We start from the raw sequence: 12,720 nt of genomic DNA, 5'->3' as shown, positions 1-12,720 counted from the left end.
TGAGATAAGCCTACAGAAACCACAGAAGCTTCTGGCCAAACCACAAGAATGCTTATTGTGCCATAAAATTTATTTGGGGGATTCAAGTCTGTTGCCTGGTCACGGCTGAGCATCCAGGCGTCATAAAGCCATTGAGACTTCACCAGCTGAGATTCCTCTGCTTAAGTCCCTTGCTGGGCTTTACGTGTTAGATGCTGGATCACATCTTGTACAGAGCAGCAACCCTGAAATCTGCAGTCACAAGCACTCTATCATAAAATGTACATATGTCCCTTTCATATAATAAAAAAATTCTTACAGTACTACTTCAGAAACTGGAAGATCTTAGTTTAACCTGAGCTTGGCTTTACAGTGCACAGCCTTACATCCTGTATGCCTGGGACATACAGGGAAGGGAGAGCACAGGTCTTCTTCAGTCATGCTGTTAAAATGTCCTACTCTGCAGAAAAGTTTTCAGTGTTTTGTAGAAAAGGAATAAAGGGGAAGAAGGAAGAAAGGAACAGTAAGAACATGATGCTGTTGCCTAATTATTACCCCTGGAAGTACAGTGGGCTATTTCATCCTCCTGGAACATGAGCTTCCCAGAAGATGTAATACTTACTCTCTTTATCTCAATTAGACTATGCAAGAGGCAATTATCAGGCTGGGCAAACTGTGGTAGTTCTGACATAAGTAACTTCTTGTCCATGAGCTGATTTCTGGTTTTACCTCAATATTATTAGATATTGGGGGTGGGGAGGGGTGGGGTGTGTGTATGTGTGTGTGTGTGTGATCATCATAATTGAAGAAATAAATCACTTTCAGAGGTAGATAAATTGGATCTAAGGGTCTTTGCTTTTGTCTGCCCCTTTTTGCCATCTGGAATATGGTATCATATGAATGACAGCAGCTGCCTTGACCAGTACTGGGGTACAGCTGGATTGTGATGCAGAAAAAAAATGTTCTTCAGTTTCTAGGACTGAGTGCCTTCACCCCTGTTAGCCCTCCCCAAGCTGCATCTCAGCCTGCACAGTTCTATCTCCAGACTATCACTCCATTCCGAAACAGATCCCTGAAGGGATGTCTTTAGTGTTTTTGTTTCCTTCATCTCATGCAGACCTTCACCAAGTGAGGACTTCTGCGCCCTGGTGAACTGTCAATGTAAAGTGGGACAAGTCAGCAGTTCCGTAGAACAATATCAGTGCTGTGCATTGATCTTGTACATATGTACCTTACAAAATATGTTGCCTTTCTCTCGTTGCCTTTTTTTTCTGCTCAGCAAAAACAAATCTCAGCCTTTTTTATTATTATTCTGATGAAGACATACACACTTAAGACCTCATAATTTATTAACCATTTGTTTAATTTCCTTCAAATCTGGTGAGAAATTCTACCTCAGATTCAGACCTCATATGACACTATGAAGCAGATATATATTTTATATAATATATATTTAAATTACATTTGAACATGAGAATCAAAATCAGACATGCATACTGGAAATGAATTGCAATTTTAAATATGGATAAGCTATTGTTTCTCCGTGATCTTATGTTTGTTTACAAGTATCAAAGGATTAGGTGCTTGTGAAATATATGAGATTCAAAGTACAAATTTTTTAAATATAATGCAAGTAAAAAGGAGTTGCTATGAACTGAATATACATGAAGATCTAGGAACTGAAGAAAATTGATAAAGGAAGCAAAAATGCACAATGGAAATCTGTGATGAGTATAATTAAAGATAATAGAAAGGAATTTCTGAAATGAATCAACAAAACATAACCTGAAAAGAATTAGTTGGATGGTACTATACAGTGTGAGTAGTAACACGGAAAAGGCAGGAACATTCAATAAGCGAGGTTTTTTGTAGATGAGAAAAAGCCACATGATATAGCCTCTTTAGAGAATGATGAAACACTTTCCAGCCAAAAGCAATTCAGTTAAAACAGAGATACAAGAATTAATCAAAAATAAATCAACAGGTGCCTTGCATACAAGAAATTTACCAGGTTTCTAAAAGATGAGTTCCCTGTGCCATATGTGCTCTCTTTTCAACAGCTCTTAAACCACTTTGAAGCTTAAAATTCAGAGAGGAAAACCTAAAGTATGTAGCTGAAAAAATAATGGACTTATTGTCTTGTGCAAAATAACAGATTATATGGAACTTCATTAACAAAGAATTAAAGCACAATAATATAATTAACATCAATATGAGCTCTTGGAAATTTGGTCTTGATACTGTAATGCGATTAGAAGTTTAGTTACTAAAGGTAATTGTGTGAATATAATACACAAACTCCTGTGAGACACTTGACTTGGTGACTCATGACATTTTGATTATGAAATTAGAACAATATATTATATAGCACCAATTAAACAGATTAAAAACAGGCTAATTGATAGCTCTCCAGATGTAATTGTAAATGACTAATCATTGTTGACTTGGTACATTTCTAGCTACATTCCAGTGGGTTTAGTTCTATTTAACATTTTTGTCAATGACCTGGAATAAAATATGAAATCATCACTAATAAAATTTTCAGATGACATAAAGATGGAGGGAGCAGCCAATAATGAACAGGAAAGATCACTGATGTAGAGTGATATGAATCCTTTCTGGTCTCAACCTTAACGCAAGAAAATGGTGTGTATTTGAGCACAAGTATGCAGAAAAAGCAGCCAAATTTTAATTATCACAGTGGGGTTAATTAATGACTGAGGTGAGGCATGGTTTGTGGCTCATGTTATATGGAAAGGAAACAGTTCATATGACCCTGTCATAAGAGGGTACAACTAGGCATCTTGTCAAGCAGCAGGCAGCATAGACGTGCAATGTGCAAGTCTTGGTCATCTCTGATAAAGCATCAGAAACCTTTGTTCTGACAGTGATGAATATGTGTAACCATCACTGGTGGAATCCAGTTATCTGCTGTCATGAACAAAAAGCAGCATTTATCCATCTCGTATGATTACATATGTAAAACTGAAATGAACATTCTCCTGAAACACATCACTCCTGTGATTTATCTGAGGTTAAAAAGAATGGACAGAGAAGCTGGTCTTCTCTGTTAACATGCTTACTAGGTCAACATATGGGAGTTACTTTGATCTTGGCTCATGCAAGTTATCAGGAAAAAGAAGCCTCTTATTAAAATTTCATGTCTTATAATTAATGATCCCTTTCATAAAATTGCCTCTAATATCTTTGAATCTTAGACAGACTGAGTCTACCTGCAGGGAGAATTTTCTTTGCAGAGATGCATGGAAGATCATAAATTGCCCTGTTTTAGTAATTTATTGGGTCTTTGAGGGGCTGAAACTTCCTTTTTCTAAAGAGCAGAATTCAAAAGAAATTTCCTGCTGTAATGAAATTAAATGTGTAAATGTTAAAGATCTACAACAGAATTAAGTATTTTATATACAATGTCTCCCAAAGAAACTTTGGATCTAAGGAATTTTTTTTTTAAGGTTTATTGTTTAAGATGCGCACACACACCCATGAAAGATACACAGCTTTCTGTGTATCATAGCGTTCTGGTTAAGTTCAAACTTACAGTATCAGTTGACTATCCAAAAATTACCAGACAGTAGTTATGAGAAGAAATCAAATTAAGTAGTTCATGCAGTATTTATGAGCAGCTAGGAAACATGCTCACTGAAACTGTATCTGTTAGAAAGGTGCTGTGAAACACAAAGCACCCACTGCTGACCAGGCAGGAAGCTGGCACAGGATGCAGCCACCCCAAGCAGACACCTGAGCAGTGCCCGGACATTAGGAGCCCAACAGAACCATCTGAAGGTCCAAGCCAAGTTTCCTATGCTGTCAGTGAAGCAGGGGCTTGGATATAGCATGTCGAATAAGCACTCAGGATCTTTCACCACAGGATTTCTAAAGCAACCTTCTTTGTCCCTTTACCTGTAGAATGTATAATAATTGTTGAGTCTCTGCAAAATTAATGAGCAGCCTTCAAAGAGACATCTGCTTCATTTACAAATATTAGGTACCTAGGTTTCACAACCAATTATAATGTGGCTTAAACAATTTTTCTAGTGACTTTTGATTTGCTAAATGTAAAATCTGGGTAGAAATCAGGTGTCAATTCCATGCTGTCTGGATCCCCCGTGCATTCACAAGTCTGAAATACCTTTCTCCTGACAGGCTCTGCTGCTGGCTTTCATATTCATAAAATCTCTTCAGAAATCTCAGAAATTGCTACTTTGGGGCAGATCTAAAGTATTTATGACAATTTACAGCCTAAACTCTCCTTTTTCACTGTTGTGTTTTGGGTTTTTTAAAAATTAGATTAAATTATTATTAACTCTAAGCCTATTGCAGCTTCAGATAAAGTAAGGTTCCCCTTTCCCACTTTTGACTCACTGGCCAAATTATACTAGTACTGCTTTTCATTTCTGGTTATTTAGAAGGCAGAGATCAAAATACTCTTTTTTTTTTTTTTTTTTTTTTTCTTTCTTTTCCTTACATCTGTGTACAGTCTAACTACTGGTGCTCTCAGATTCAAGGAGACTTTCCACTGTTAGTCCTCAAAGGCAGCCAGAATTATTATTCCAGTTATTTTTCAGTATTCCTGCAAAGCAAAGCCTTCTTAGAACTTTTTCTTGTGCTTCTAAACATACAATGGCTTGTGAAGAATTTATTCAGCTCAAACAAGACCGAGTGCATCCTAAAAATTACTGTTGTTATTGATACATTGTTTTGCATTGTGTAATTGAATTTGGTGGTTGCGAAAGCCTTGGAGATTGAAATCTTTTGCTTATGTATTCTTGAAAAGAGTGCTGGAAGTGCAAGTTTGCCCAGCTAGCCTGAGTGGTGGGCCTCAGGAGAGGCATGCTGCAGGTCTCAAAAGAGACAGTGGTATTCAGATCCAGCAGATTCCTCGGTTTTATGAAATTAAATGCAGAAATCACAACAGAAACTCATATTAATTCTTTCCAGTATTAAGGGTCTAACTTAAAGACATAGCTTAGTTCACACAGTTACAGGAGGGGAAGGTGGGCTACTGCAGGAGGTCATAGGCAGTCAACGCCTCTGTTGACCTCCGTTGCCTTCTCTGCGGGCCATCTGGACATCTCACTTACATGCCTGACATTGTATCTCCTACCTTCCGTGTTAGAGTGCATCACAACCCTCTTCTGGGTTGTCATGAGGAGCAACTTTCAGCTACTGCTGAGATGGGCAGAAGACACTATGGCCCACTAGTAGTCCCTTGGGCCATCTGGTCCACAAGAGTTAGTTTAAGCTCCACACTGACCTTTTCATTCAGACTGCAAGTTTCTCAGAGGTGTATCAAAGCTGGTAGCTGAAGTTGCAAACTAATCACTTGCATGTAGTGCATACTGCTGCAGGCAGCGGGGTGATAAATTGTCCAATTTTACTAAGCAAGGTTGCTTGGATGAAAGAGACTCACAATAAGGGTATGTGCAGCTGTCTTTGTTACGGACTAAACAATAACAGGCATTGTTCTAATACTTTTTTGTTTTGATTTTTAATTGTCAGTCTTTCTCAAAAAGGAAAAACACCTTCAGTGAAAAGATTTTAAAAGCTGTAATTTATATAAATATTTCAGATAATTTTTGAAGTAACAGCTGTCATGAAAGGCTGTATTTCCATTTGTTTACAAAAATAGGAAATCATTACCATTTTGATGTCCCCTGAGAACTGAAAAATACATATATAAACACAGAGCAGATTAACAGGGAGAACGAGTGTGTGTCCTTGTATTCACAATGGCTGAGTTGCCCCCACTGCAGCTGGGAGCCATAAGTTTATACTTTTACATTGGCCTCCATAATCTCACATTCGTATTTTAATTATTTAATATTTTAATTTTCTCTCAAAGCAAATAGCTGGAGCTGTACGTTCCTTTCTAATCTATGGCTATGTACCCTCACATTCAGGTATCCACAGTATTTGCGGATAGTCTAATATCTTTTTTTCCTTTTTCATAAATGTATTTATTCCTCATGTCAAAATTGTTTTCACAGATGCAAAACTTCCATAATGTATAGTTTAGCTTAGTTGTAATAAGACAACAAAATTATTTGTGTTAAAGCCCCAGATGTGTATTACTGACTGTTGCAGGACATGCTGGCATATGCAGTATCAAACTTCAGTGAGCAACCTCTCATAAAAGTTGCAGATGAAGTAGATGGGCTTCATTTCAGGTTTGACTGAGATCTAGCTTTTTATTCAAAACAGTACATGACAGTGAGTGAAATTTCTTTTACCTCTTTTATGGACATGTAAAAACTAGATATGTGGTCTAACTAGACATTTTGTCTGCTTTTAAATTCATTGTGGATAGAGTTATCCACTGAGGACTGTTTCTATCATTCCCCACTTACCAACTACTATCGGACTGATTCATTTTCAGGGAAGCTGGTGTCAGAAAGATGGTGCAAGGCCAATACAATTCTTTGTACTTTTTGGTTCCACAAAATCCCTCATGTTTCACTGAAACAAAACATTATGCAAATATAATCTTAGCCACACACTCATTGCATTTGAGCTCCAGGGAGAAGTCTGCAGCATCAGTAAAGTTTTTAAGTCTGTCTAAGCTGCTGATGCTACTGCCACACTGATGGGACCCTGGCAGCTAGCCTTGTTATGATGGCACTGCAATCAAATGTACACATGCCAGCCTTGTGCCTGTACTTGCATCAGTACCTGAGGTAGTGTGATTACGGTGATGACTGCAGCACCACAAAGCTCAGGGCAACCTAAATGCCAGAAATTTGCCCAAGGCTGATTTGGACTCCCTTCTGCCGTAACTACATGACTCGTGGCACAAGAACCAGCTCAGGGACCTTCTACAGTAACTTCAGTGATAATTTTTGTCATGATATAGACATACCTTAGGTGTCATTTAAAGGGTCATAGATGACAAATATACCTTGTGGTAACAAGGATTTGAATTTTGATTTCTGAATCTGTAGGAGTCACTGCTATGCCATGTATTCAGTGAGGACCAGATCTGGAAGAAGATTGCAATGTCATGATGTTCAGTAATGCCATGCTTACTTTTCATATGCCAGCTCTCTGTGCAGTACTTAACAAAATCAAGTTATGCTCCAAAGTTTTTTCATAATGGAGTGGGAAATGCTCAGTGTCTAAGATTAGGACTTACAACAGCATATGAATAAGTGGTGGAAAATTATTAGGTGGAAAAAAAGGGGAAGAGTTCAATGCCTAAAATAGCCAAGGGGAAGCATAAAAGGGAAAGAAGTATTTGAAATCATCTCCTTTCCTGGAGTTATGCACCCATACCAAGAAGTGATTGAGGGTACCTAGACCCACTCTTACTCCCTACCCTGAATTGCGTATTTCCCATAGGGGAACAATAGCTGTCTGGCTTTTTTCTTCTAAGAGCAAACGGGAGGAACCTTCAACCTATGATGGTTGAGGCACTCACCCCAGACAGGTTCTGTGACCTCTTCAGCTCCTGACCAGCTCTTAGCTCCTACAGAAGGTGTTACTTCGTCTAGCCAAGTGTGCAAGATTCAGAAACATTTCAAATGGATGTCAGTCTGAGCTCAGATGTAAGGCACCATGAATCTGTCACCAGTGATAATGGCATCAAAGTAAAATAAGGGGAGAAGATTAAGTTTCTCCAGACTGCCATGCCTGCAGCTTTTTATACCATGATTCTTGATGCATAACACATACACAGCCACTGGGCCACAGAGGCCCATTTTGTTTGTTCCCTTTCATAAATTTATACCTCACCAAGAGAGAAAAATAGAGAGGAAGCTCTCCTGGTCTCAGAAGAAAGTAAAAGCTGCAGAAGCAATGGGCAGGATCTGGACCAGCTGACCCCTTAGTAAATGTTTCACAACTGCTGTCAGTGAAGTGCATGCACTGCAGTTCCTCTTATAGTCACTGGAGAGAGACAGTTCTCTTTGAAAGTACCCAAGACTCTGAACCACCTGGACTGGTTTTACCTTGCTCCAAATAGAGGAATAATGGAACCATTGCATTTTTCCATAAGTTTTTGGGGTTTTTTTATGGACTTTGTACCAGATTAACATCCTTAGGAACCCACATCCACGATGTTCTTGCTATTTACATCCTGAGATGTTAATAACAAGAGGTTTCCCACCCAAAATAAGTAAGACACCTTACAGCTGAAACACAGAATTTAACTGTTGCTTAGACTGATTTTGCAGCAGCATGAGAACATGACATAGAAACATCAAACAACGAGCGATATCAGGGAATGTTTAAGACAGAAAATTGTGCAGAGGAGCATATGGAACAACTGAAAATATGCATTTACCTACTGATATATTCCAGACACGAGGCTTTTAGCTGCAATCTTCACCTTTGTGACTCTATTAAAAAATGCACACTGACTCAGTTGAAGTTGTTGAGTTTTTGGGCAATGTCTAGAGTAGGTGGGAAGAGGGAACCAATACAGCAAAGATGACAAAAGGTTGGAAAAATGCATTGAGGTAATTTGAGAAGGTAAATGAGGATAAAAAATGCTAGTATGTCAAGGAAGAGAACAGCTAACCTGTGGGGAAGGAGAGCAGTGCATGGGGAAAGGAAAGGAAAAGGGAGGGTGGAAGGGTGAGCCAAGCTGAACGAGGCATTTGTATATGATAGCAGTGTGACCTACAGGCTGGAGTGGTAGTTTGGGAAGCTCTGCCTACGAATATATGCAACTTCAGAGGATTTGTCATATGTCCCCAGACCAGTCTGGCTTAATATTTCAGGCTGAAGGATCTACTTTGATCACGAGTAGGGACTTTGGTTTTGCCCTGAGTTTCTTTTGGCACCTGAAACCTCTTCACATTAACATAGAACTGAGGCTGAAGTCTCTTGCTTTAAAAAATGAAATCTCATAAAACAGGAAAATCTGTTTTGTGATATTGAAATCACCGTCAAGGCACAGTTTGCTGTGGAAGAAAACTTTTCTGTGAGACGAGTTCTGAATAACATTGTTGTAGGAAACTAACATTGAGGATTAGTGCTTGTCCAGAATGTGCTTTCTTTTTAATTTTTTTTTTTAAGTATTTGTTTCAGAATATTTTTTAAAAGACAGGTCCTTACAAACAAACCAACCAGACATTGTCCCACATTTAAATACTTTAGATAGAAACTTGCATAGTTTTCAGTTTGGAAGTTTCAGTTTTTCTTGGGAAACTGGTCTAAAGTAAAACAAGAAGAATGTTCTTTCACTTCTACGTTAGTCTGCAGGATAATTTAAGCATAAAAAATGCAGCGATACCGCTAAGCCTTTTCAAGTGGTTTAAATAAGCCTAATGCATAGATGTTATTAAAAGTATATGATCTCTACAGATAAATAAAGTTTGAAAGGGTACATTATTCACAGACAGGAGGCCTGAAGAAAGCATGTCTAAAGTTGGTCAATAGTCTCTCAATCTATATAGATTTTCTACTATTCGTGCATCGCACCTATAGTTTCTGTTAGAGAAATAAATTTTTCTGTGGTGCTGATAACATGAAAGGAAACAAACAATTGGACTATATAGCCTGTGTATATTTACAACTATTCTTCCCATGAATACGAGCATTGAAATATCATTTTACTGAAATTCTATTAAATGTGGCCTTGGTGCTTTAAAACATACACCGAGTCCGCTACATGCACTATTTTATGGAAAATGATTTCAATAAATTGGGGCAAACTCTGGTCATGTTTAGACTAGGGTAAATTCAAAGTATGTTCAGGAAAGGGACATACTAACAGCAAACAAAATTTTACTTGATTTTAAAAAAAGAAGTATTTCAAACTAGCAGTTGAAAATGACAGAAGGAAAGAAAACACAGTCTGATGTAACGGGACATATAAAATGTTACATTCTATAAGAAAATATTAGCAAATTAACACACAGGGTGTGCTGATTTACCATGTGTTAGAATACCAGACAAGTTACAATTTCTTGTGTCCTGATGTGTTTTGCTATGATAAAGGGTTGGTAAGGCTGGTAGGAAAAACTTTACATGTTGTATATAAACTGCACAACCTTTGCTGTATCAACTTTATGCTCCAATAAACAAGACAATAATGACAAATTATCAAAGCAGTCCTCAGATGTGACCCTCAATTGGAAGAGCAGCAATTTAATGAAGACAAAAGCTAGGTGAAAGCTGCTAATATCATTTACTGATAAACAGATTTTCTCAAGAGGCTCCTAGCTCAATCCCCTGAGGCCCCATAAACCTGCATAATTCCATTTAAAATATTGTGCAATTCACTAAATTAGTCTTTGAACATCCTTACTATCCAATTACGAAGCCCCAGCATGGACAGAATAATGAAATTTTTCAAACTGTGGAATGCATGTGGTCTTAACAAACTTATGACAAACCGTGAAATTAGCTTTCAGTTTTGAAGCCAGTGTAGACTATTTTTAATGCTTCAAGTCAGAGATAAAACAATAAAACACTATTGCAGTGGTTAAGCAGGATGTAAAAAAAAAAAATAAATCTTTGACTTACACTGAATTCTCAACACAGCCTACCTTCAGGAAAAAAAAATCATAAGAACTTGAATGATGTTTTTGCATTTGCAAGCTATTTGGCCTGCTTAAGTTCTGGTAAAAGCTTTACTGAATAAAGGGTACAAAATACCTCCTGGACAGTTTTATCTTCCAGGCAGGCAGAAAAAGTCGAGAGTTTCGGAAGTGAAATTTATTTCTGTTCAAGCATTGCAAGCTGTATTATTAAAGTCATTTGTCATGGTTTGAATATTTCTGCCTGATTCACCATTAAATTGGCCTTCTAATTACCAACTTTGTCATGAAAAGCAGTTGGGCTGCTTCATTCACCAGAAAACTTCAATCCCTTAATAATAGCTTAGTTCAAATTTAAAATGGATAGGGTAGACTTTACAAAAAAACCCAAAAAGTTGAAACTGAAACAGAATCCATTAATGATAGTTTCAAATGCTACCCAGAGAATATTTAGAATTTATTTTTGATGAAAGATTTATTAATTTGGATGGTAAATATTTTACCATTTAAAAATGCAAATTCATTTATTTTGAATGTATATACAAAACAAATGAACCCATGTAACTTAGGGCAGTGAATACTCAGACAAAAACCTTGTGGTCCCAATTCCTAATGAACTAGAGGATCGGGACAATTGTACAGAAGTGATAGTGCAATCATTTGTCAGATTTGTGCATCCATTTAGAGTGATCATGCATGTTGATGTTGTAACTGCACTTATAAATGGTTAGGCAGGTATCAAACTGAGTTCACATACCATATACTCCTGAAACTCTGATAGCAACGTTCTGTATGCAATTGTGAATGACCTTCTCTGATAGCTGTGGCATGCCAGGCACTTCTCCTTGTGGTTCTGTACAGTGAGCTCTCAGCCCCACAGGAGTTAATTTTATATGCCAAATCATATTTAAAGAGTTTTTTAAAGGTAAGTGTGGGCTTTATTATATAGATTACACTATATGATAAACATTTTCTCTCTCCTATGTGACAAGTATTTTAATCACATGAGTCAGGTCACATACACATATAATATATAGCCTATTATTTACATGCAGTCTACGTCTATATATATCCATCTATACATTTCTTTTAAGATTCCAGTTATTACTAATCTATCTCAAAGAATTAGGAAGATGAGGATTAGTGCCTTTTTCTGTAAAACAGATATTGATCCCTACTTTAATTTACAAAGTCTGGAAATCTTATTAGTGTAGGACTTTATTCAAGACTTGGTAAAAGATCAGGTGAAAAACCTTCCCAGCATACACAAACAAAGGTGTAAGACTTTGTTAGCTCTATCTAAACCCAGGCTGGGATATCATGTTGACCTTGTCTTCTAAGGGAAAGATGGCCTTTGCTTAAAACAAACATACTTTAGCAGCAGTTAAGATGATTTAGGTCCTTAAAAGTCAGACCCACCTATTAGGTTGCTCAGATTTTTAACACTGTATCCTTCTTTGAGAACTGAGGAAGGTCTGCCGACCAAATTAAAAAAAAAAAAAAAAATATGAGCATGACTATCAGAAAAGCTGATAGGATGAGGAACCAAAAGGCAAACTCTAAGGATTTTCTACCTTTATCACCCACAACTGTTATTGACAACATAATGATGTGTCTAAGGTAGCTGAGCAACAGGAACCAGCAGAAGACAGGGAGGAACACGTACTAAATAAGAAAATATGAAGATAGCAATACATTGAACAGCCCTATGTTATTTCTTTCTGTATTTCCTTTAACAAGTGTGTTTGGGGTCAATGTGCTTATGAAGCACAATGCACTCCCTTTCCTGGAACAACAGTTGCAAGTGAAATGAACGTGGGAAGGAAACACAAAGGTGTTCAGGATCTTGGTCAAAAAAAGTCAATCTTCAGGTTAATGAAATTTGTGAAATGAGAAAGCCTGAGAGTACAGCTTCCAGGCCAGGATGCATAATAATCCACTGGCTAGAGCCCTGGTGTGCTACAAGAAACCTTAGGTCCTTCTGCAGACTGTCTCAAAAGCCTAAATGAAGCCTAAAAGAGCCTGGGATTAAACATTTTGCTTTGGCTACAGCTGTACAGGGTCCTGAATCCAGGTATGTCCTCAGCTACAGATTATGAATCCAGATCTACTCATGACAAAAGTGTCATAGTTACCAACAGTTTCTGTAAAATCCTTGTGTTTCAATAAGAAAAATGTATTTAACTGCACGATACTTTCTCAGAGGATATTCTCACTGACTGCTGTACATGACCCAGGGGAT

The 12,720-nt window shown here is 37.6% G+C and overlaps 1 long non-coding RNA gene across 2 annotated transcripts in view; it reads right to left on the bottom strand.

The window, feature by feature from the left end:
* Positions 1 to 12,720, bottom strand: part of LOC308058529 — a 92,311-nt gene that overhangs the window by 63,049 nt on the left and 16,542 nt on the right. For both annotated transcript variants that reach the window (XR_013925860.1, XR_013925861.1), the window contains exon 1: positions 1 to 12,720. This exon is cut by the window's left edge; it is cut by the window's right edge and continues 16,542 nt beyond it. This is a non-coding gene — a long non-coding RNA (uncharacterized lncRNA).

This window comes from Falco punctatus (assembly GCF_963210335.1).
Source record: "Falco punctatus genome assembly, chromosome: 2".
NCBI classification, from domain to species: Eukaryota; Metazoa; Chordata; class Aves; order Falconiformes; family Falconidae; genus Falco; species Falco punctatus.
The sequence above is the reverse complement of the archived record's forward strand: the minus strand, read 5'-3'. Positions and strand labels throughout refer to the sequence as shown.